Below are 24,616 nucleotides of genomic sequence, written 5' to 3' on the forward strand. Positions count from 1 at the left end.
GGCTTTTGGTGACTCGCGCTACAAAGCCATTTACAGTTAACGAGTTGGAAAGGGATAATTTTTCCCATGAGCGCTTTGTAGGCAGCACTGACTTCCATCCCTCCCTCAGTGCTGACAGGCGGGAGCGCATCCCTGTATCCTGGCCCTGACACCAGCCAGAACCAGATGCTTCATAGGGAAGTTCAGAAGAACTCAGCAGCGGGGTGCTATAGACAAAGGTGACTTTAGACAGCAGCTGGGTTTGCTGTGAAGATAAACAGGGGAGATCTGGTAGGTCAGACCACTGGAAGAGGCATGTGATACAAGCCCTTTTTGGGTAGTCACCAGTCCAGTCACATCGTGATGGATGGCATAATCAGACTGGCACACAACTGCTCTCCAGTACCCATTAATGAAGGGCTGGTATAGGCACCGCATGGCAAGGACTGTATACCTTTCAAAACAATCGGGTTTAGAGTGTGGGTAGTTCCTTTTTCATACAGCCATAAAGCTATAATCCTTAACAAGATGATATATTTTCAAAAGGGTGTCTGTGGCAAAAATTCAATTGCCTTTAGGGAGCTGAGCTTCTGCTCCATGGTGTTTTCTTTCCCTCCACATGATTCAGGAGACAAAACTCACAGTTGTGAGAATTCAGCATTACCACACTGGACTGGTTCTTGAGCTACAGGACGTATTATGTTGACTTTACTGTTGGAGATGCAAAAGAAAATATACTTCTCAACTGCAGTAAGTCTTTACAAAACCAAAAATCAGCTCATTAGCTCACCTTCACCTTGCTTAATTTTGCCCTTCTATAAAGTCATTTAAGTACTGCAGAAGAATAGAAGAGCTCAGTATTGGGGTTGGCTGCTGATCCTGACAAAAACATTGAGTACAAGCTACAACGCAGAGAACAGTCCAGTTTCCCTTACCTACCAAACTCTTCCTCAGAATTGAGCCCCTTTGCTCATCACTTCAGAGAGAAAAGCAAAGATGACATTTCCCTCTTCCTCTCCCCCCCCCCCCCCCCTCCCCCCCCAGTTTCTTTGGCCCACCTCTTGCACCCAAGGAGCTAGGAAGATGCTTACCAAAAAGCCACAGCAAGTCACATAACCTCTGCCTGTCAATTCCTGCCTGAACAGTTTTGCTTCTTGGATGCAAACAAGTATTAAGCATCTGCTAGTGAGTCACCCTGCTAGGCGGGATTAGTACTAACACTACCACCATCATCATCGTGATTTACTAGTGACAGGGGACATTCTTCTTGCTTTCCATGGCTTAAAGACCACACCTGAATTCTTTAGAAATGTAGCAAATACTACCTTGGATAGTTGATAAATACAGTAACACAGTGCTCTGCCTTTATAATTTTGGTTCAAAACAGGTGTTTTGAAACAAAAGAAGGTGCAGATAATGGCTATTAAGATAATCAGAAGAAAGGATGAAAGAGAAAGGTTGATTATAAAATCAATGACAGCCCTCCTTGCAGAGGAGGAAAGAAGTAGATTGATGATAAGGGATAAATACAAAGGAGGAAAAACCAAAGGCTAGTTTGGTACAAGAACCCTGTGGCCACTGGTAGGTTTTAGCTGGAAGCTAGAGGTTCCTTGCAAGTGAGATTGCAGTACAGCCTACCGGTTCGCAGGAGACTATTTTTAAGAGGGAGGCTGAAGAAGGAGGATTGGATGCAACAGTAGCTGTGACAGCAGGCATGCCAAGAGCCCTCCTTCAGCCCTGTGTCAGAGCTACCCAGGTGGGAATGCCTCCTTGCAACCCGCCCAATGTCAAACAGGAGACACTCAAGCTGGCTGCATGGGAAAAGTGAAGACAATGCCAATAACATCACTAAGCTCTATCTTGCACTCTGCCCATTTATCTTTTCCTAGCGCTACAAAGATCATTGAGAAAAAAAAAAAAAACACAAAGCAAGAAAAATGAAAAAAAGAGAACACCTCGAGTTTTTGACTTTTGAGAAATCAAGACAGCATTTCATCTGTAGGTACTACAAGAAGTCCTTCTAACAAGTATCAATTTGCAACCCTTTTCCTAAAAATGGTTCTAATCGTTGTTCAATGACGTCTTTCTGTACAATGTTAACTTCCAACCAGTAGTGAGGAAAATTTCTAAGCCTGAAATAAAAGCTACAGTGTATTTAAAGTGCAGTCATTTAAAGTGCAGTTAGCTCTCTACAGAATGCATGTAAGATGCACTTGTATTTGAAGACATTCCAATCTAATCAAACAAAATATTAATGCAGAAATGTTCTCCCTGAGTACACCGCATGTTCACCCTGGCCTCACACTATCCTCGAGACTCTGCTCAGGATGGCTGCTGCCAAGCACCATCCCCATCTACGCACCTCTCCTTCTGAGCATCAGCAGACTGACAGTAGAAAAAGCACAAGTAACGCTTATACTTAAAAGGCTACTCAAAATCATTGGGAATGTCAACAAGACAGAGTCTTTGGAAGGTGTTAGAGTTCCCCGTCCTGCTTAGAAGCAGCCCCACACCAGGCCTAAGCAGAGTCTAGGTGAGCAAACTGTCTTGGTACCTTCCTGTCGTGCCTTCATAGACCCAGCTCACACGCAGAGACAGCGCAGTGAAAAGCTCGTGTAAGAAGGAGATGCCGAGTTTGCTCGCAGCACACAGGGATCACGGGGCCTGGTGACCAGGGTGAACAGTCACCGCAGCAGACCCAGAAGCACAACTATCACACACAACACACTAACAGAACACAAAAACACACTATCAGATAATGCCATAACACATCCAAAGCTGAGCCCTCGACTCCAAATGCTGCAAACAGGCTGTACTGACGCCCTAGCTCAGACAGACATGAGCTTTATCACCCACTCCTGCAGCCCTCTGTACCACCTTGCTGGTTCTGTTACTCCTCCCCCCCATCCAAGAGCCCAGCCGTGGAGGATGCTTTTACACAGGAGGCAACACAACAGTGTCCTTCTCCTAAGCCTCTACCTCCTTTATCACAGCTTCCCCCGTCACTCACCTGCAGCACCTTATTTCCACTGCTAGTTTTCACTGTTACTTAGAAAAGGACACAGGAAACACAGCAACGTCACGAGGTATTATACCTTGGGTTTTACCTCCTAACCACTGATGTAGCGACTCTCTGTAGAAAATGCTAGTTCTAACAAACGATTGCTTACCCTTTTCATTTCAGACTTGCCCACCCACTTCTGTCTATGGTATCCCAGCAGCACCAGGAGGCTATGGGGCACTCCACAGATACATGTTTGATTTCAAGAGCAATAATTTAGGCCCTTCAGATAAAGACGGGACATGCAGAGACAATTCAAGCTTTGCACAGTGGACGCCTGAGAATTTACTTTATCACCAGTGGAATATTATCAATGGACAAATAGTGAATGCAATAAAACTGCCCATTACTTTAAGTCTTACAGGCTAATTTAATCCTTCATTTAGTACATGCATGCTGCCGCAAGGGTACTCTGGGGCCATGGGAAAATTCCTGAAGCGTGCAAGATCACTGCAAACAGCCTTATGCTGCCCTCCACCCTGGCAGACGCTGGCAGGGAGCCAGCCTGCAGGCACGCTGGGTTGCTGTATGTGCTGGCTGCCCCAGGGAGCCTGACGTGAGCAAATGCCAGGGCTGGGGCAGCTCCTGCTCTCCTCCAAGTTCACCATCCAGAAGGCGAATGCTCCTTCCCGAACTGCTGCGCTGCTTGTGCCATGCTTTCCAAGAGAAGGAGTTGCACTGAAATTTAGTGTGACAACAAGAGACACCTTAAACATAAGGCACGTCAGTGTCTCCTGTCCCCGAGACACTTACACACACAGCCTTTATCCGACTCCCACAGCCCATGGCAGGTCTGTGCTGCCATGGCCTGCGAGAGAGAAAAGCTCACGGACAGAAGTGAACCACCTGGTACTTGCACATGTGCTTTCTACAGCCTAAAAACCTAGGGGGCCAAATTTGAATCTTGATTTCCATTTCCTTCAAATTCATAGAGCCAGAAGAGACTGTATGCAGAATTAAACCAGGGGGTGGTCAGGAAATGAATATATTTATGGGCTTAAGAAGTCCAAAGCCAGCCTTGTACGCAATACTTCACATTTAAGTGCATATGTATGTGTACGCACAGATCCCCATCATATACTGTTATGGCTGTTGTTCATTCTTCAGTATCTTGCCTTACTTTAAAGCTGTGCTTGATCTTTCCGTTTTTCCATCATTAAATATCTTGGCAGCCTCAGAAGCATGGCAGAGTACTTGAGGAGAATAGGGAGACAAATTTTGCTCGCTGTTTTAAGTATAATCTCACAGAAGAAACATGTCCTAAATTGGCATAATCCAGCACCTTTTTATTAATAACAACACAGAGGCAGTAACCAGCTGAATAAAACTGTTTTTTGTGTGTGTGTTCACGCTACCCCTCAGAGGACACGGAGTCTGAACCTCCTCTATCTTGCTAAGCTGAGAGAAGATCCTGGGAAGAGGACCACCATCCCATTATGTCTTACATCTCACGCTCCGTGAGCTTCTACAGGCATCTCCTGAGCTCACTGAAACTTGCTTGTTTCACTTGTGCTGTAAGGCCAGAGCAATCACAATGCTTCACCCCAGAAGAATGCCAATATTTCACCCTGCCCTGCCCAAGCCAAGTTACAACAGCAGAAACTTGGGCGCTTTGCCACCCTACTCACACTGCCCTCCCGCATTTCTTCCTTACGCTTCATATGTAGTCTTTCAAGCAAACTCCATTCCCATTTGCTGGAGTTCAATATTCTGTCTTTAGCATTTCAAACTCATGCTTGTAAGAACAGAAACTATGTTCACTTGTAAATCAAGCTGAAATGAATACATGAGCCTACAGAAATACTGGCAAAACAAGTATCTGCTCATCTACATGATAGAGGCAGCACAGGTTGCCTCAAATACTACTTGTTTTTAGTCGTCTGAGACAGGGGTCTCCTGAAAGTTTTCTTTCCCAAATTGGAGAACAAGCGCATTTCTTTGATCTAACACAAATCATTTTCTGTTCTGGAGACAAGGCAATATTACTTACTTGCCCTTACTCTGCCAAACGATTCTCATCTTTTCTGTGGTAGAACTCACTGCGGTAGCAGGACATGACAAACCAGAGGAGCAAGCAGCAACAGTCACCTGTCTCAGATGCTCTGCCTTTGTATCAACATCATCTTAGGTCCTTTCTACCCAAAGCTGTAAGCAGGCTTTTGCTAAGCCAAAACTAAGATGACAGCTGTTTTGACAATGGTATGGTGGCTCACATCAGATACAGGAGGCCTTTAAGATGAAAACCAAGGAGGATCACAGAAAAGTAAGGTGTTCGAGGAGTTTTCTTTTTGCTCTCTTCTCAAGCCTCCTTGGTCTGTTGAAGCAGCCTCCTTGTGAAACTATGCTAACAAGTAAAAAGGTCATACCTGTTTAAGCAGATGATAGGATGCTGTGTCTGGTTGTTAAACAAGGGAAACTCTCTCTGCCTATAAAGAAATAGAGAAATACACACTATTTAGTCTCTATTCAATGAATTTAGAATAAACTCAACACTATGAGGACTATAACATGCTGTGTATCTGTACATTTATGTCCAAGCCTTTTTCTCTCGGCTTTATTTCCCAAGGCTCACTTAAGACTCATTAATTCAGATACTCTGTTCTGTCCACCCTGCTTTGGGACCACCAAGGAGCTGCTTAATCCCTACACCTTCCCTAAGAAAAGGTGACAATGGCTCCAAAAAGCCACCCATCAGGAAGAGCAAACGGAGCACAGCATATTCCCAGCCAGACTCCCTCCACTGGGAGACATGGCAGGGCTGCTACACACACAGTCTCTGCTGCAGGAGGATCTCAAGCAGGAACAAGGAAAGGGGCTGCACAGATGCCCAGAAAGTAATGGAAGAAGAGCAAGAGCCCCCCGCTGACTTCCCAGCATGACACTTCAGAGCAGCTGAAGATCCCCGTGCAGGGAACTACTCCAATTTCATCTTAAAATGGTTTTTCTTGCCTCACTCGTATATCGGAGGGGTCTTCAGTTCTCTCCAGTTCATCTGGGATAAATAGCAAAAGTTACCACAGATGTTACTCCCCTTTTGTGACCCTCTGTACTCAGTAAGAAATACTTGGACATTAAATGTTGTTAGCCCATTGAAATATCCTCCTCTGCACGTCCTGCTATGCACCCTCTCTCCTTACTGTAAGTCTTTGATCACGGCGCACTGGGGAGAACGTTACAGATGCAAGCAGCAGCCGGGCACTGAAGTGGCTGCATTCAGGGAGAAAGGAGCCTCCTTGCCACAGGTGTGGTGTTTGAGTATCCCCTAAGTATTACAGAGACAGCTGGTACTATCACCTATATTTAAGACTGCACAGTTTCTCACCGCTCAGTCACCTTTTCATGTTGCCGATTTTAATTGTTCAGAAAGTAATTCCCCATGTATGATATCTGACTCAAGCCAATGGGTTTATTTAAGAGTTGTTTGTTTTAAAGCTTCAGCAAGAACAAGCAAGGCATTTCCAGGAACTAGAATAGTGACAAATATATTACTAAAACAAAGTTAAAAAGAAAGATAACATTAAGGTAATGATAAACCAGGGTGCCGGTATGCAATTAGAGAGAATCGTAATGTGTACACACAGAAAGGACTAACCTTAAACTGGAGAGCAGTTCAGGCTTTTCCTATTTCCAAGCCTAGACTCCATTCTTTTACACCGAGTTAGTCTCCTTGCCTGCACCACGTCACTGGCGCGAGGCTGTGCTAACTGCAGCGCTTCACCAGTTTCCCCAGTTAACATCCAGCAAGAACTGAAAGATTTTGCTGCCTCGAAGGAGGAAGTTTTCAGATGGTTTCGACAGCACATAAGTGGAAAGTGACTGCTCCACCTTACTGCAAAGGCTGTCAGCAGAGTGTACCATTCACTTACGTGCAATAATTACTTACACTAAATGAGCTACGTGGAAATGAGGCTCCAGACAGCATCAATTCTACCCACCCGCAGGATGAAGAGAAATGTTAAAATAAGCTAATTAAATTTGCTCTGGCTCAGCAGAAAGATCGATGTTCTCAACAGCTGAGTGTTCAGCACTTGGCGTCCCAACAGCCCTCTGATGTGTCACCGATGCAAAATAATGCCACGTAGTCAGAACCAGAGGAGGTGGATGCACGCCTCTTGGGAAAGGTAAATGCAGAAGACAGAGGCATTCAACAGAGACATTAACAGAAGCATGGACACACCTGCAACACGTACGCCAGATGATCAGATGGCATTAAAAAAAACCTGCTGTGTACTTTCACATGGTCTACTAGCACCATTGAACATGCACTCTAATAGTTTGAACTGAAACATCGATCACCTTTCTGCTAAAGTTCTACTGCAATAAATGTGATTTTAGCTGGCAGTAGAATACAAAAAATACCAGACAATTCAAATACAGATGCCAGAAGTGGAAATCAGTTTTGCTGCCCCAGGAATTTGCTGGAGACAGGCTGTCATCAGCACTTCTACCTCTTGCTGACCAGGAAGAAAGGGAGATGTTTCAAAGATTCTTCCCTTAGGAAACAGAGGAGACACCCGGTCACACAGAGCAGCTAACAGCTCCACGTTTGGGACAGTTATCTAGAAAGCAAGAAGTTAACATTTAAGTGCCTGGTCAGAACCTGGCACCACATACATGAATGGGGTTTTCCACTTCCCGTAAGCATCTTTAATAATCACAGTGCAGAATGTGTTAGGATGGGTTTCTTTTTGTTTTTCTCTCTAACCCTCTTGCTTCAGACAGAAATCCCTGAAGAACCTGTCCCAATAAGGAATTCATTAAAACTGGCACAGCCTTTAGAAAAGCTTCATGCTTTGATGAAGGGAGACTCTGGCCTGTCAATGTCCAAAAGCCAGGACAGCAGGGGACGGCGCCTTGGCCAGTCTAAGCATCACCTTTCCCAAGAGACAGGGCACAAAATAGATGAGTTATTTTCAACTCCTAATGGGAAGCTGCCATTAGGAGACCCTTCAATCTTGGATATGGAAACCTTTATCAGATCATGCGAGCTTATCACAATGAAGAAACCTTGCGGAAGTCCTGTTCGCAAATACGGACTCCTAAGTGCATTTAGCATACATTTACTTTCACTTAGGTACATTGTACAGATTTTCTGTTGATGCAGACTAACACGGGTCTAGACAGCTCTAAACTGAATACACTGCAACCTAGCGTAAAATTGGTAAGGATACCTGCTTATCCTGGCTCTGCCATTCACCTATGAGTAGAACACATCACTGACTGCATCCTACTGTCCTGTTGCATATATTAGGGATTGCGTTTCCTTCATTTTGTTAAACAAACATGTTTGTGTGTTTTGGTTAAACATAAAAACTGACAGAAAAACCCCACTGTGCATATACATCCATATGTACAACACAGGACTAAGACTCCCTTTCATGTACGAGGTATTTGTTAACTGTTCTTCATTAATGTGCACCTGCTTCTGCTTCTCCTCCTATTAAACATGCAAAAACAACTGGCCTGATAGAGCTATATATTTTATCCAATTAAAAAAAAATAAAAATCTGTTACAGCCGTTTCCCTTTCTTTCATTTTGGGGGCTGTTTAAAAGACTCCGGTATGACCTACCCAATACCACACCTGTTCTGCACAGTTATCTGTGATGAAAATTATAAGGACTAAGTGCAGACCTCTCCTAAGCTGCTCGCTCAGAAAGGAGCTGTGCTGTTATCCTGAGGGGTCAGCCCATCCCCCCAAGGCCCTGACTCTGCCTTGCAGAGTTCTATTAGCTTCACCGATCTGGCTGCAGAATTGCACATTTAAGACTTTAAACTCTTCAGTCTGGGAGCTTGTCTTCTCCTACATAATCCCCCAGAGCAGCATGCAAGCAACGATAAAAACCGAAATTGCCACAAAATACTTATAAGCATTTAGTGTTTGGCCCAGCAGTGCACTATACACGTTAGTCTGCAAATACTAAGGCTGCAAACGTATCTGACCCGTTAGCCCCAATTCCACATAGATTCTTCCTTTTAGGGTACACGCTCCTCCTCCTTCCCATTTCCCACACCCCCCATGCTTTCCCCTCTGCAGCAGAGGCTTAAAATAAGATAAGAAACGTTTTTCAAAGGGATGCAAAGAAAAAGAATCTGATATCTGGAGGGCAGAATTCACTATGCATTTATTATTCAGTCTTCCAAAGTGCTGCAGAATGAAGGTCAAATATATCTCAATTTATGCTGGCGTTGATGTGGATAGCAAATACCTTTAAAGCACTGCAGCTAAAGGAGGCAATCCAGTCACCAGGTTATGCTGGTGTAAATTGCTGACTATCAGCAGAAGGCAGCAGCCTACCCTTGCTGCAGACATGGCCCAGAAATTGAGGAAGGACTGCAGTAGGATGCTGCCCCAACTTGGGAATCAGGAGTCCACTGCCACCCTGACTGAGAAAAACCCACACCAAAATGTTCGCCCTCAGTTTGAATGGGCTTGAGGCAGCACATAACCCAGTACTCTTCTCACTCCTAGAACATGTCCTACCTCTGAAAGCTGGCTCAGCAGTACTCTTAGGAAATGTTCCCTTTCGATCCAGCTGATCTAGAAAAAGTTTTAATGCTGCAAAAAACCAAGCAATGCTGATCTTGCCATCACATATTTATTTATTCTAAAAGCTATTAAAGTGCTTCAGTGTTAAAAAGACTGGATTTCTCTCAACACTTTTTCATTCCCACTGCTTGTCTGATGACAACAGAAATTTCCTTTGCACTGTAACATCCATATCAAATTTTTCAGTAGGTTAGAAGAAATTTTTAAAACCCTACAGGATGAGGGAAGTCTGTTCATGGGGAAAAGCATCTTGGGGCTGCTACTGCTAGTCGGAGCTGCTCACAGCCCATGTGAAGGTAGAAGACACAGAGTCCAGCTTGGTTTTAGCTGTGAGGAGGAGATGGGAAAGATGAAAAGCGCTCTCAGCATCCAAGAATCCTGGGTAACTAGAGCCTGAAATACGCTGCAGACAGGAGACAGTGCTCAATCATTTAGGGAAATCAAAGTTAGCCATGTCAGCATAGTTGGCTTGGGAGGAAACAGTTTCCTCATCCTCTTGGCGCAGCAGTAACTTGGCTGCATTAGTGGCTGCCAGAAAGTAAGGAATAAAGAAAGGAAACTGAGAAGGACAAGGAAAGCAAAGGATAAAACGAGTACATCAATGTTTTCACAGCTTGCGTATAGCAGCCCAGTTAAGACCCCAAGGGGGTTCGTTTCTGGAACCTCAGAGACAATTGCTACATTTGATGAAAATATATGCTGTCTGGGTTTTACAAATGGTGTCTCTAACAGTGTATCTGATTTTATAACTAGCAGGGAAAGAAATTGTTCTGATGACAATTATTGCTGAGGCATTTGAGGCGTTTTGCTGCATTTACTGGCATAGACCTGTCATTAATACTCCATTTCTCTTAACCACAACTTACTTCCTTTATAGTTGCTCAGTGAAGATAGGTCTGGGGGCTGTTTTCCTGGTCTTGTCAAGATGAATTTTAATGCATACTGCCTGAAAGATGTGCCACCTGCTATTTTATATCTATAATTTATTCTATAATGAGTTCCTATAAATTCTTATGATAGCTTAAGAGACTTGTAAAATGACTTGCTAGCCTATTTTTTTCTCAGTTCATCAGCAAAACAGAAAGAGCTCAGGTCACTTTGAGTTCCTCCAAGACACCCTCTTTGGCTGCGGCTCTAGCTGGCTTCATCTGCAGAAGAATCTGGCCTCCAGGAGAAGGGCCATTACAAGACTCGCTGATGAGATGCTGGCATAACAAACGTACCATAGTTTTTGCCATTTGCTTTAAGAAGCCTCAGCTATTTCAGATACCCATTAAACCACTGTATGGACACAAGCTATAACTTCACATGCTGGAGAGGACAAGATCACTAGAGACTCTTTTCTGGACACGGACTGTCTGCTACAGTCATTTAGTGAAATAGAAACCAGCAACCCTGCAAGTTGGTAGCCAAGAGAAAGTATTTAAGATCTGGGACTAAGGAATCTTCCACTTATTAGGGCACACTGTCCTCACCTTAACATCACACACCAGAAGACATATTTCCACACTTGGGTCCAGCACCACACACACAGAGCTCCCAGCAGAAGCTGGAGGTTTTTCCATTTGGGACATTACTTTACATTCCCCGCTACCTCTCGTAGACAGGGATTTGCCAAACACTACTACTAAGTTTGTAGGAAGTGATTGAGATTTCTTCCTTTTATTCTTTCCCCTTTTTGAATGAACAACAACAAAAAACCCCAGTGACTTCAGAACATGGGTACTATACTACATGTATCTTATTAAATACTGCATTTAATCTGTCTTTGGACTAACAGCACTTTCCAAAACAAACCATAGCCTTCAGTAAGCTCATGGATGCAAAACCAAAAGTGCGTGTTGAAACGAGGCTGTTCCCAAGCAGAGCTCCTGCAGTGAATAAAGCCAGGATGCGCCAGGATCGCAGAGGGCTTTCTGACTCAGTCATGAGCGACAGACACCATCACCAGAGAAAATCAGCCATTGCCTTTCATCTCCTTACAAAAGCCTTGACAGCCAGGCTGTTGCAAACCAACAGTATAGGAGTCTTTCCCTCAGACCTCATAATTTGGAGGGAGGAGAGGAGGGAAGAAGAGGGCCTGAGCAGCTGGGACAAAGCATCAGGACAAAGCATTGCAATGAGACCGATGGCTGGGCAGAGCCACTTCCAGCTCTGCTAAGCATGGGTTTAGGGAAGCTGCAGGTGCGCTGCCCAGAGCGAGCAGGACCCTGCGCATCTGGACAACCCTGCTGCAAGCACACACTGCAGACCAGCCGCAGGTCTGCGCTGCCTGCACTGCAACTCCGGGGACACGCTCCAACCCAGCAGCAACAAGGGCATTTTCTCAGTTGCTACTGCTAAGTCCTGTGCTACCGGAGTGGTAGAAGATTCATCCCAGAGGGAAAGCAGCAGTAGTTTCTCCATGCTAAATTCTCTGGTGCTCTGTTTTCCAGAATCTCGTCTGAAGTTAAAGACGGGGTTTCCTTTCCCTACAGCATACAGGACTGTAATACAGCTACAGCCGATGCACAGGGCAGAAGTGAACAGACAAGGCAGCTGCAACAACTGCCTTCCAAAGGACAGCGCAGGAGTCTTTCACCATTACAGGGGGTCTCAAGGGGCAGGAAGGGGCCCTTCTGCACCCGAGAACTGAAGGAGGACATGAGAGGGCGTTAGAAAGCAAGAGCTGCTGCATTAGCTTGGCTCCATTCTCTTGCTTGAGGATCCTCTAACACACCAGTTCTGTTCATCCTGCAGATTTTCCTGGGATATATTAGGCAGACAGATTTCCTCAGTACATCCTATACCCACAAAAGTCAACTTGGTATTTCAGAGGTGTGATGGAAATGCAAAGTATAACACAATAAAAATATGTCACTTTTTTTTTGGCTTGGGTTGGGTTTACTGTTCTAGTGGGTGTGATATTACACAGTTTAAGGGTGTTAATTAAACTTCAGAAGATGGTTCTGATTAAATCCCATTTTACAGGTTTGGAGAGTGAGAGAATTCCTGTGTGTAAGAGAGCACACAGAGCACTGTCTCCCCGAGACAGGGAGAAAACCAAGGTGTCTCAGCCTCTGCTTCTAATAAGGTTGAACACATATCCTCAGAATTGCCCCTGATGTAACACACTGTATAACTCCATAATCCTGTAGTAACCCAGGGCAGCTTTTTCCCAGCATGCGTATTAACACAAACTACATGATGCCAGGAGAAAAGCCACGGTTCAGGATTCGGGGTTGCTCTGGGGCTGTTATGGGGAAGCCACATTAGCCTGAAGCTAGTCCACAGGTTTCTGTAATCAGCTGGCTGTATGTTATCTCTAATTTTAAATGCTCCAAAGTTAACTTTAAGGAGTGGAGAGCAGGCTGTGCAAATTGTGTGGTACCCATGGTAACTGAGTTTAAGCTGCAGTTTTACACTGAGATGGATATATTTGAGATAATAAGGCCGAAAGCACCAGATTAAACAATGAAGGGACACAGAAGACATTGGCTAGAGCACATCCTCGAAGGCACAACTCCAATGTTGTGGCATATGTGCCACCAGAGATGCCCAAGATAAATACAAATGGCATAAAAACATTGCCTGAAGACCTCCACCTGGGAGCAAACATGACAGGTGATGCAGTACAGGTTAGCAGACATTCCTAGCCTTTTTTTTTTTTTTTCCCCCCAAAATTTTAGTACTGTACTTTGCATTTCTGCTTCTTCCTTCTCCCCAGTTTAGAGCATTGCAGCCAAGCAGCAGTGGGGCAGTACTGACCACACACCATGGTGAATTATGGAAGTTTTACTGGCACTATTTTGGAACAAACCACATCGCTTTCCTCATGATCATATTGACAGACCCATTTCACACACAGCCCAGTAACACATGGCCTTCCTATGCATCCTACAACTGCAAAGCAAAAGCTCCCAGAGACTTTAAACCTTTTATCTTTTAAATCACCTCTAAACTGCTTATCTCCATTAGCAATCTGGAATGCACAAGTCACCTGTCACAGAGTGAAGTGGAATTAAGTAAAGCAAAGTATTTTAGTAGTTGACAACTGGAAGATTTTTGCTTGCTTTGCTGGGGATTTTCCAGACATCCCCCGTCATCATTTCCTCCAGGCACCTCTGGAGTCCCAAGAAATGCTTGCTGCCACCCCTTGCACATCCCAGCCAGGCACCCCAGGAACAGCATCCAGAAACTGTCATCAACCTACTATCAGCCACATCACACCAGCTCAGGAGCTGCTAAGCAGGACAGCCCAGCAACCAACTCCATCATTCCGCTTCAGAGGTTTTGGGGAAGTCTCTGAGGTGCCAGACACTTTCACAAAAAGACATCCACAGACTGAACATCAACCCTGGTGAGGGCCAGCCTCACTTCTGTGCCACGGTGGAGTTCACTGGAGGAACCAGAGACCGTGACTGAGACCTCACCAGGGCCTGCAACAAGAATGTATAGCGAGAGGTGACTTAGGAGAGGACAGGGGATGACAGCAGCCCTTGAGGACAGAATCACCACTGTCTTCCTACTCTGGATAGACACAGTCTAACCACAGGAGCTGTCATGGTTAAGGCACAGCTGTCCCAGGCCAGCTGCTTGACACTGCTGCAGAAGATGCCCTGACTAGTAGCCAGCATGATGGGGAAAATAGTTTCGTGTGTGCCTTGGCTGTTTGACTTTATCATTCATCTTGAATTTCAGCTCACACTCATCACATCAGTAGTTCAACCTAACATTCTGAGCTGTGACTTGAGTCACCTGGAGCCCTGTGACATGGTCTGTCTTGCTGCCCCTACAGTGGGAGAGACCACCATGGACAGACAGGTGGAACAGACATCATGTAAGGAACATCTCAATTCACGACAGCGAGTGCTGCCAGGTTTTGTGTCTCGGTCAGGAAGGCCATGAGTAGGAGAACCACTGCACAAATAGCCAGACACGATGACTAGGGACTGCACACTGCATGAAGCCACTTGTAGCGGAAGGAGACAAAGACCCGCATATATGCATGCCTTCCTGTAGTTCAGTAAGAAGTAACAATCTTTGAAAAAAATTCAGCTCCTCACTCAGACAACATCTATCCCCAAATCTAAACTTTATTTTCTGCTTGACCAATGTCAATGCTCATAAAAGCAGACTGTCTCTCCCAGCCACACCTGCCATAAAATTTTTCTTAGCATACACCTGGTTCCTGCTTTGTGGAAAACTAGTAACCTGCTGATGACTTAAGTAAATGAGCAATGCTCCCCGCCAGAGAAAATATGATACCAGAACCAGCCAGTAAGAGATATTTCCACTGTGAAACAGGAAGCGCCAGCAGTTACATATTCAGCCTCAGAACACAGCTGGCACCAGCACATCCACATCCAGGCTTACCCCCTTCTCCGGTTTTCCTCTCATTCCACTGTCCACCTGTCATCTTCTTCCGTGCTAAACCCTTAAGAGCAGCAAACTCAAATGACATTTGCTTTACATGAGGCATTTGGTAAGAAATGCAAATTTCTTTCAAAGATCAGCGATGCTGATGGAACAGGGGCCCCACAAGTGCCACCATCACATAGTCCCCAGATATGTGACAGTAGGAAAACTGTCTGAAGAAACTGAAGTATGATAGTTCTCCAGTCCCTAAGAGTCTCATTCCACAGATTCCCTAAAAACAAAACCTCATACTTTGTATCTAATAAAGAAATTAAGAAAAGAGGGGCAAAACCTCTTCTCCCGGTTACATGCAAGCCCTTGCCTGTTTGCAGTGGAGCATGGGTGGGTTCAGCAGATAACAATTCAGGCACAGCTGCCTCACTGTATGCAGGTAGCAAAGCTGGAAATATAATGTTGGGACTGGGCAGAGGGCTGTCATAAACCAGAATTTCAAGCTGGGGTAGAGGCTCCAAAACAGACCGTGGGTGCTCCCTGAGATGCTGTCAAGGCCAGGCTCAAATCTTCTCTCCAAAATGGATGCGTAAACAATTTCTCATCACAAAGTTCAGGCCACCATACTCAGCAAGTCTGTAACCCTCCATTTATACAATTCATAAAAAGTCTGAAGCTCAACTTGCAGCAGCAATCTCTGGCTTCCCCATTCCCCAGGGCCCATGAACACCCACTCCCCAGCTCATTTACCCTCCCCAGGCTCTGGGGATGCAGTCCCACACAGCCTCCTGCCAATCACCCACCTTCCCAGCCAGGCTCAGTGCTAACCAGCATCAACATTACCACCTCTATAACATGCGGGCACAAAGGGCCAGCCTGACAGCCGGGAGCAGCCATCCCACTGCTCAGCTGTGTTTGGGGTTTGTGGGCACTTGCAAGTGCATCCTCTCATTAATCCATTCTGCCTGTCTGCTCTTGTGAGAGACAAATCCTACTTTATTTTCAGGGCTTTTTCTGCTCAGGACACAGGCAGCAGGGCTAGAATGAAACAACGTCCATAAATAAAGCTAATGACACAAGTCTTGCTGCTACCCACTTGACCAGTATCATTTTCCGTCCCCTCTCTTTTAAATTAAAAGAGATTTTTAATTTAATTCTGATTTTTAATTTAATGCTGATTCTTTTGCTTCTAAAGAAACTGTGGACTGGCCTTCTCCATGTACCAATAAATAGGCAGCTCCTGGGAGTCATCCACGCTATGGGGACCCTCTCAGCTTCAGACGCAGCAGAAGCCCAGGGTGACTCAGCACCCCACACCCTCAGCCTTCCTGAAACACGAATACTTTCAGCTGGGCTGAGGTGCCAGGCGAGGCAGTCACACTGCTTTGGAAGCCTGAGTTATTGTTTCCTTACTGGGCTGCACTCAGCCAGGTGGGAATTCCCCAGGTGGATCAGTACTGCTCGGCGTGGTGCTGCACCCATCACCAATGCCCAGAGCTGGCAGGGATTGCCTTGGCAGGTCCCACAAGGTTTCTGAAACGTTTCCTCAATCCAAGCTCAAGATATAAAAAAACCAACCAAACAAAAAACACCGACCCTTAACCCCAAAACAACCCATAACTGCATATTTCAGACTGGGTCAACTGAAATGTTTTAACTGGGTTTTACTTTATTTTTTTTCCTCTGAGTTTTCCTTCAGAAATTCAAGCTATTCCAAACTGAATTATTCTTTTCTCCTGTTTGTCTAAAGGTGTCTAAAAAAGGGGGAGAAATTTTCAGGAATGAGAAGGTTCTGAAACCAATCCTTTCGCAAGAACAGTTTTCATTTTATGAATAGTATTTTTCTCATTTAACAAAAAAAGGTTTGATTAGAAAAAGTCCATTTAGCTCAACTTCCTAGCTTTTTCAACATCAAATCCAAACCTAACTCGGGGAAACAAGTGCTTTCCCCAAAGACAAGACAGGAAAAACTGACCTGCCTTCATTTGGGAGAAGAGTTTGCTGTGAAAACTCTCTCCCATAATGGAATATATAATCCAAGCACTTGTTTATTTGAAAATTACATAGTTCCTGTGAAACAAATGTTCTGCATTTAAATAGCTTAAGCTATAAATCATAAAAGCCAAATTCAGCAGACTATATGTTATTAAGAAATAGGGATCCAGATGGCTAGCTGAGGTCAAGCCGAGGCCAGCATGCCCATGAAGAATACACACTTGTGTGTCCTTATTAAAGTTTAGGGTTTCAGTAAAAACAGGAGTATCTTCCTTTTATAGCACTCTCGATAACTTTGCTTACTTTCATAAAATACCCTACATCTTTCACAAAGTTTGAAAAAATTAGAAGCTGCCAGCAGTGGGAGACCACTATACCCCAGTTTCATGAGGAACTGTGGCATCTTTTTTCCCACATAATTAAAAAATAATGCTAACTTGTAACTACTTTTGTCAGAAGCCAGAAGCTGTGTGGAGGTTCCTGCATTTTGGGAAAACTTCCTGTGGGTCGAGGGTCTAGAAATCCTACAGAAATCAGTACCGCCTCCTCTTTTACAGCCATCTGGCTCAGCTAAGATGAGCCTGTAGGAGCAACCGCCTCTAGCTGCAGCAGATTTGTCATCATCTACTGCTTCACAAAGCTCAGGTGGTCGATGCTGGGGGCTGAAGTCTGTGCTTCCTGGCCACCGTGGGTGACGCAGAGGAATCACCAGGCGAAGCAGTGATCATCGCTGCCTGTTACTGCTCGCCACTAACCTAACATGGGACTTGGCTTTTAAGACCAGGAATCAGCCAATCCAAAGGCATTTTTTTGCAAATTATGGAGGCTTTGAGCATCAGCTAGGATGCAGTTAATGTGAAAGGCCCTGGCTCGAGCAGTAGGTTTGAGATAGGCCGAGGAGCACTGATCTGTTGAGGCTTCGCCGTTTCCAGGATGAAGCCCTGCATCTCACCACAGGCTTTGCCCGCAGCTGCCCCAGGGCGGGCGGGGGTCTCTGCCACGTAGATACCGCAATTCCTCAGATCCTGTTTGATATTGACATTTCCCAAGAGAGAACTAATTAACAGCTGATGACATTGTGACATGAGACTAGTGCAAGACGAAGCAGTGAAACAGAAACCAGAGGAAGTTCAAAGGGCCCTGGTGTTCTCAAATCCCCATGGTATATCCCCTTCCCTCCTCTGAAAATCCTGGTGTCGGTGACCAGACAAAATGAGACAAATTCACCGTGAACATTAATAGCCAGCACCGCAGGACACACAGATTATAGTGCTGGGCAAAATGCTCATGGTTCCTCCTCTCAATTTCCTATCACCCTTTCTCTGATAATTCCCTTTATTTATGAGCAGTTCAAAAGTGTTTTCCATTATTATACTTTAATTGGCTTATGGATTAAGCAAGCAGGTGGTGCTAAGGAGATGAGAAACCATGGTGCAATACAGTCAAAAGCATTAGATGCCTTATTTCCTCCCTCAAAAAGAACTGTATGGCACATCTGAAAACACTTAGCAATGGCAAGCCAACAAGAAAAGCAGAGCAAATACAGATTTCTACCCTCTTGAAACTAAATCCCTGTAAAGAAAATTATTATTCTCTCTCAGCACCACATGCTTCTGATTGTATCAAAATGCATTAAAATAACAATGCTTTTTCCTAAGCTGACCAATCTCAGGAAATGATTTGCAGACTGAAAGCTGTACTTCACTTGCTGGAGACTACATAAGTACCAGGCTGCACTGGTTAGTCACAGCGCCATGCTTTTCCCCACAAAAGAGAACACTGATTGCAATACTTTTATAAAGAAAGAACAAGTCAAAAATAGTGTTTTGACCTTAAGATTACAGACTTGATAGGTCACAGCAAAGCCATCAACACCAAACACCTGTTGGAACAATTTTAAAACCAAGTATTTTATTACCTAATTTACCTAGCGAACTTGTCTCTTCTTTAGAGCCAGCATCTAAAACTTGGGGAACTTTCAAAACAGAAGCTCATTAATCAGAAGTGCGTAATAGCTTCCTTGAAACACTAAGCTGTGTTACATAAATACCTTAATAAATATTAAAGAAAGTGACTGAAAACCAAAGGTTACTGACCCACTTGACCAGAAGGACCGCAACCTTCTGTAACAGAGGATTTCAGACACTTTAGCACAGTTCAGACCTCACGTCAAATGAGTCACACATAGCATACAACGTCCTAAAACTCAATTATATAGTGACCAGCACTTCTGCCCACCTGGCAAATACTGATCTTTACATTCCTGATCCACACATTTAAAAACGGATTCACAGATCCAGAGACAACATTACAGAGCAACAGAAAGCTGTTTAAAAACACTCGTGTATAGAAATAAAAAACACAGTAAGAATCTCAACTTCTGCATTGATGCATTTGGTAACAAAATATTGTAATTTCTATTTGGGGGATATTTAAAATTTTAAAACCATCCTACAGTTTAAAAACTATTTCTACAGATGTAGAAAGATACTAGGTCTCCTTAAGAGAAGTGGATGAACCATAGGCAGGTGGGGGTTGGTCTCTCCTCTCAGACAACAAGCAACAGGACAAGAGGAAACAGCCTCGAGTTGTGCCAGGGGAGGTTTAGATTGGATATTAGGGAAAAATGTCTTCACTGGAAGGGTGGTGAAGCATTGGAACAGGCTGCCCAGGGAGACTGTGGAATCACCATCCCTGGAGGTGTTTAAAAAACATGTAGATGCAGTGCTTAGGGGCATGGTTCAGAGATGGACTTGGCAGTGCTGGGTTAACGGTTGGAATCAATGATCTTAAAGGTCTTTTCCAACCTAAATGCTATGATGCCACAAGGAAAAGCCTTACCTTTCAGCTCTAGAATCATGTTCTGCCCATCATGTCACATGCAAGAGGATGTGACAACACTCACAGTCCTTGGTCCAAACTTCAGGGATTGCTCCTGGCTGAGTGCCTGTCAGGCCATGAGCTCTGCTGAGGGCGAACATCTGTGCTAGAAGAGCATAAGGAAGGTGAGCCAAGAGGAACAGGAAACTTCCATGGGTGTTGTGGAGAGGCAGAAAGCCCTGCACATGCTCCCAGAGTTGAGAGGCTGCTCTTCCTGTACACGTGGAAGATACCATCAGATTCCAGCAACATGATTAGCCAGACACCTCTCAGTGCTGCCAGATGTTATAGCCATGGGTTCCGTTTGTCAGGAGCACAGAGCTGCTGGAGAACAGCTGCTGGAGCCAATTCGTACAACCCTTGTGCATCTTGAGCTCAGGATGAGCCCCATCTCACTTACAGAGTCAGCCCCGCACTGCAGCTTATGGAGCTAAACCAGCTCAAGCTTTTCTAGCTGTCTTCTTCTAGGTCAGGACCAGGGACTAAGGGGCCTGAACGCTGAGAAAAAGAAGATTTTCCCTTTCAACCACAGGGCCTGAAAGACTTCATTTTTTTTTTTTTAGCAGACTGCCTTGGAGTCCTGTATCCGGCAGTTCCCACAGATGTAATCACGAGAGCAAACACCAACAACCTTCTAGGATCTGATCCTATTTATTTCTAGTTTATAACTACGCGCCAAGTACATTGTTAACGCACGCAGGCTTTGCCTGAGAGGGGGACCCATTACAGTAGGCAGTGCACATACTGAGAAAAGACATTGGTCTTTGAAAAGTTTATAGCCCAATATAGACAAACAGAAGACAGAAAAGGAAACCCCAGTTATTACCATGTACCTGTACGTATGACACAGAGGCTCTCTGAAATAAATGAGTAACTTGTAATTCAGCATCGGTGCAGAATATGTTCATATATAAGTTACACAACAGGAAGGTTACCTGCCTTTGGTCTTCCCTAGCCCATCTCCTGTTCCCCAGCTGTTGTGCTACCGCCTGCTCCCTGTCTCTGATTTTGGAGGATTATCTGTGGCTTCATTTTCAAGGAAAACAGTTTTAAGAACTATGTTGTATTGTGCCTTTTTTTTAAAAAAAAAAAAAAAGATTATGTATTGAGGCCAAGGAAAATAAAATGCCTTGCCTGAAAATATGCACAGGCTCTATAGCGCATCAGGGAAGTGCACGCAAGATTTTCTGAGTTTCAATCCAAGCTTTAATAACAGAATCACTGCTCCTGCTTAACTAAGGGCTGCAGTAAATAGATCATATGGGCCATAGGCCTGAAGTTTATCTTAAGCTCCTTTAAAAGCACCGCTCATCATTCAAAGGAAAACGTGTGACCTCTGGTGACATCTCTCTGGAAGGAGCTTTCATGTCTGTTGCTCTGAGATGATTAGAAGACATGGTATTTTGAATGCAAACTAAGAAATCCCAGTGCTCTACCGCTTCTTATTCTCAGGCATTAAGAAGCAGATTTCTGAGTTTTGTAGGAATTGGGGAAATACATAAAAACAGGAAATGAGCAATGGAGCAGCAGGGAGCTTTGTCTGGTCCCTCCTTCCTCTTGTTGGTGGAAGTCTCACTCTTCTCCTTTCAGGTGCTGAAGGCCACCCTCCAGCTGCATATTGATCAGAAAAAGTTGCCTGGAGACTGGAGGAGGCACAACCAAATTGGAGGCGTGGAAAGAATGAAAACCTTGTTGTTAGCTATTACAAATGGACAGCTGCTCCTTATTCCAATCTTTCCTTCTGGGCATGGACTAGGACACTTTGCCAAACACCAGCTTCTCCACCAGAAAGAAGGGATATCTATCTCCTCATCAGTCTGGCCATGGCATGGTATGTTTTCTCTCTCCTGCTGGATGAGGACCCAACTGGGTGAGGAGGGAGAATATCAGGTAAAGGATACCCAGCACACACGCTCCCTCCTTTGGGGAGATGGTCTCCTCAGTTCTAAGTGCATCTTGGGGATGATGTCATAAGACTATGGGAACAAGACTGGGTTGGATCTGCCAACAAAAGGATGATGCCCTATCTCGTAATGACATCACCAGATATCAGAAAAATACAACTGTACCTTATTAATATGATTGCACCTAATTTAGTCACATTTGTGCTTCTCTACGCCTACCTGGCCGCGACTGTATCTCTGCCCAAAGAGGTATGTTGTTACCTGACCTGACTCAAAACAGCCACAGAGACCTACATGGCACAACCCTAGATTGTACCAGCCAAGGGAACAGCCTTGAAGCAGAAGCTAATTGAGGTAGACCTCAAAGTTTGATCACCAGTACAATTACCTTGGTTATGGTAGCAGAACTGTCAGTATTCCTGGAAACTACGAGGCATCTGAACTGAGCCCTCTTGAGGTTATTCAGATAAGATAGTATGAGCCTTTATTAAGGTTTCCTTCCTTCAAGCCCCTTGCATCCACATGTACAGTGCCAGTTTTCTGGTAGCCTTATTACTGAGCTGGCCCATTTCCTAGAAAACATATGCCATGTGAAGTAGCTCACCCCAAATCATTCCAAACCAATTAAAACTGTTTTCAAAATGAACTGCCTCTTGGCTGAGCATATTTTCATGAAGCAGTATTTTGCTCTCCTTATTGACTATCATGGTCTTTTACGTCCTTGCTATACCCCAGTCACGGGGGCATTAGCCCAAAATTACTCGAGGGAAGCTACAGTCTTCCCTCCTGTGGTCAAAGAGCCCAGATGCAAGTGTTCAGGCTGTGCCACATCCCTGTCTAATGATGGGGAGAGTGGAAGAGAGAAATTAAGGCTGAGACAGAGAGGTTCAAAGGCTTCCTATAAACAACTGCTAAGCCCAACCTGACTTACAAAGGCAAAACTACAACATGGTGCTCTTCACTCAGGAAAAATGAAGGCATAAACAGAGGAGAAGCTGCCACCAAAATAACATACCAAAAATGTGCGTCTGAGTTCTGTAAAGACATATGGTGTCCCAATAACAGGCTCCACCATAAGTAAATACGGACACAACTCATCCTGAACACATGTGACCGTGGGGCCATGAAGTCTGGGAAACAGAAGATAGAATAAATCTCCTGTAACCCAGTACATGTGCTCGGTGTCACAAAATAAATAATCAATTTGTCTTAATTAGGCTACATCCTCCTGCTGTCACACAACGTCTACTTGCCAACTGCAGAGCTAGGTGAAACCGACCCCTCACGTATCAGTAATTACTGCATAAAATGACTTTGCTTTATTCTAGTATTTCAGTGGTTTACTCTGCAAAGTTAGCCATGGTATTTTCAATTCAGATGGACATAGGAGATGGCACACCTTAGTCAGCTTCACAAGTAACACCTTGAATAGGTGAGGAGGATTTAACCGACCAGCACAAATTCCAAGGAAAACGAAACAAAGAAATGCAGAAATGAAGACCGAGCACACACTTGGTATGAAAGTAACAGTTTAAAGCAAGAAAATACTACTACAAAACAATTTCCTGTATTTATCTGTGCACTTGGAATACGTTTGCTTCAGCTATTTTCAGTTGTTGATGGACAATCAATGAAGAAACAGTCTCAGTAACACTAGTCCACGTGGCTGTTCTAGTGCTAGGAGATTAATGGGTGTTCATATGCTTCAAGAGCTTGGAAGAGAGGACTTACTCTTTTGGATGAACTGCACGTTGTGAATTACTTGTTCCAATCTTATTATTCCTAAGGAAAATAGAGTAACTAGTTAAACAAATGATCCATCCTAATCTGACCACCTACAGACAAAATCTTGCAAAAGGTATTTTATCATCAGAACTAATTGAACTACGCTGCACATGAGGCAATGCCTTGCATGGTGAGGGCTAGTGTGTGTCTCGGCTTCCAGAAACAGCAAACTAAGAGCCACAAGGGCACAAAAGCCTCCGTTCCTGTTGCAGCATATGCAGACACAAAAGCGTAGCTGCCTTAGCAGGAGAGCAACTACGGCTTCATGGACCCCTCCGAGAATGAGATTTGCCTCCCCACATCCACGTATCAGATGACAGCTACATCCCAGCTCCCCTCCTGCTATCCATAGGTGAAAGCACAGCAGCAGAAAGATGCATGTCTCCATGGACCTCCCAAGCTGCTCACAGCCGTTCCACCTGGTACCACAGGACAGTCCTGATAAGCACGATGTGCAAATTACCTTTTTACCCATCCAACACCGTCACATCAGTTGCAAAGGAAAGATCTTGTTGGTTATAACAGAGCCAAAAGGACCCTGTCCTAGAAGTGGCTTCCATAACGTTACTTTTTACTACTGATTATTAATAGAACAAACTGACAGAAAATAATTTCCAAAAGTGAGACAGTTCAACAGGAAATCAGCATCGGCTGGCATCAATTAAAGGAGCTCAGAAGGAAGCAGAAGGGGGAATATTCAATGTGGCCTGCCCTACAGACACCATGAGTTCAAAGCCTCATCCAACTTCCAGCATTCTCCAACAGCTGATAAGGTGCCCGGATAGGAACTAATCATTTCTAACACGTTCTGAATCCCGAAACATGTACAGGAAAGCTAAAAGCTATCTCAAAAGTCTGTACCATTTTCACATCATTAATGAGCCCCATTCTTTACAACACACACCCCTTTTGTGGGTTTATGGAGAACATATGTAGAGACTTCTGCCACTGGGATTTCCGTAGATGGAAAGAGTAAATAACATGCAGAAAGGAACTACACTGTAGGAAACTGTGCCCTAATTTTGACGGCATATGCTTTAATGTACTGTTTGCAACCAGTCAATAAAACCACACAAATCTGTCTGAATATGGAAATGAAAGCATTTCAACGTGA

At 44.5% G+C, this 24,616-nt stretch overlaps 1 protein-coding gene across 38 annotated transcripts in view; it reads right to left on the bottom strand.

Annotated features, from left to right (window-relative positions):
- MAP2 (microtubule associated protein 2) overlaps window positions 1-24,616 on the bottom strand; it is a 242,159-nt gene that overhangs the window by 97,073 nt on the left and 120,470 nt on the right. For 29 of the 38 annotated variants that reach the window (XM_080398343.1, XM_080398375.1, XM_080398366.1 and 26 more), the window contains one exon: window positions 5,407-5,466. The exons of 8 other annotated variants lie outside the window; for them this stretch is intronic. The gene's annotated coding sequence lies outside the window, so the exon portion shown is untranslated. Of the gene's footprint in view, window positions 1-5,406; window positions 5,467-6,632; window positions 14,715-24,616 lie in introns of those variants that run through there. One more of the 38 variants, XM_080398345.1, reaches the window with a different exon arrangement.

The sequence above is a fragment of the Falco punctatus genome (assembly GCF_963210335.1).
Source record: "Falco punctatus genome assembly, chromosome: 8".
Taxonomy (NCBI): domain Eukaryota; kingdom Metazoa; phylum Chordata; class Aves; order Falconiformes; family Falconidae; genus Falco; species Falco punctatus.